The sequence below is a fragment of the Austrofundulus limnaeus genome, unplaced genomic scaffold (genome assembly GCF_001266775.1).
Source record: "Austrofundulus limnaeus strain Quisiro unplaced genomic scaffold, Austrofundulus_limnaeus-1.0 Scaffold170, whole genome shotgun sequence".
Classification (NCBI taxonomy): domain Eukaryota; kingdom Metazoa; phylum Chordata; class Actinopteri; order Cyprinodontiformes; family Rivulidae; genus Austrofundulus; species Austrofundulus limnaeus.
This window is the reverse complement of record NW_013952572.1, coordinates 915,395-917,159: the sequence shown is the minus strand read 5'-3', so window position 1 is coordinate 917,159 and position 1,765 is coordinate 915,395. Positions and strand designations below refer to the sequence as shown.

Below are 1,765 nucleotides of genomic sequence, written 5' to 3'. Positions count from 1 at the left end.
AAACAATACAACAGAAAAAAGTGCTATTGACAGTTTAGATGCAGATGAATGCTGGTTAATCATCTCAAGAGATTCAACATTTTCGATAATGGAAATATATTTGAAAAAGCAAAAAATATTTTTTGTAAACTAACTAGAATCTCTTTCTTACATGTAACTCATTTTTGTTTCAGACAYATTCATGAAAATATACTTTTTTACTATGTTGGGGCAAAACATCGTTTTTCATCTGATACTCATAATTTTATCTTAGCCTCTTTACAATCTCTAATTTAACAGTGTCAAATTCACAAACACCGCACATTTGCTCCRCATTTACATCTTAAACTGCATCTAATACTTCATTTCTACATCATATTTACAAAACAAATAGAACTGAAGAAATACTGGCACAAACAYGACCACTGACTTCAGTTTGTGACAAACACAGCAGGTGCAAAATTTACAGAAAGGAAAAAAGGTTTCTTACAGTGAGCTTTAGGTTTTATTTTAACAGATAAAGAAACACAGAAACTCATTAAAACTGAAATCTAAAACACATCACTGTACCTGAGTGGAATCACTTGCAGCAAAACAAGAGACACTTTAGAAAAATTTACTTCAAAATCAGAAATGTTTGTCTTAATGTGAACAGAAAGGGAGTTCCCCTAGAAATCAATGTCTATGACCACACTGAGGATAACCTTGAAACTAAGGCAACACAGTGTTTTAGACTTTACCAATCTGGGAGCACACACTCCCTTTCAACACAGAACACAGCAGGAGTGACCTGATACCAGACTAAGGCAAGAATTATTGCCAGCGATAGTATACTTCTGAACATCCACAAAGGTGAAAAGTGTTCTCTCACCACCTGACACATCTACAGAGAACTATGTTCTCTTTTAACCTGACAGACCTTGAACGCTTCRAGGTGTRGCAGGACTCAGCAACCCACTGTGTCACAGATTTGGATACCTGAACTGACTCTGAGAGCCTTCAGCCCACAGAGACTTGTACCTGCAACAATCTCTGAAAGAACTGCTTTRGTCCCATGGATACTATAATTACTTGGAACCAAGAGAAGTTTTGAAATCAAACAAACATTTGAGGACTCTTCATCCCACCAGAATCACAATCTGCTGCAGTGCTAATGACTTTTTGTTTGTGCTCACTTTTTGAACGAAACATACAACACCAAGTGGCGCAAATTCCCTTGTTTTTCCGATGTGTTCAAAAATACTCTTCAAATTTGGGTTTTGCACACTTTTTCTTTATTTTAATTTTCTTCGTAACAAATACTTCCATCCTGTCAYCTTATTTTAACGCTTTTTTAACAACCCATCTAAACGCATTGCATGGTTCATCAAAATTAGGCTAATGAGGTTGTAAAGAAAAAAGCMACGGCCCTAAGCTAACTTGAAATGCTAATGCTAATATTTTGTAGGCTTCCTCAAATCTGCACAGTTCAGAATGGCTATTAGAAATCACAAGTGACATTTTGGGTTACAATAATACATCCTCTTAGTTTTAATGTTTAATTWAAAAAAGTCTTTTGGACCACTTGCCTCCCACTTACAGATTCAGACAAAACTCCACTCAGCAGAGAGACACTTTTTGATTAACAGTCGAGTCCGAGCACACATCTCATAAAATCTAAACTTGCATCTTCAAAAGATGTGGGAGCAAGTCTGATCTGTGTGATAAGTAAGTAAGTAAGTCAGTCAGTCAGTCAGTCAGTCAGTCAGTCAGTCAGTCAGTCAGTCAGTCAGTCAGTCAGTCAGTC

At 36.4% G+C, this 1,765-nt stretch overlaps 1 protein-coding gene across 1 annotated transcript in view; it reads right to left on the bottom strand.

Moving 5' to 3' along the window:
- Positions 1 to 1,765, bottom strand: part of ncam2 (neural cell adhesion molecule 2) — a gene marked incomplete in the record, with an annotated part of 567,846 nt that overhangs the window by 146,937 nt on the left and 419,144 nt on the right.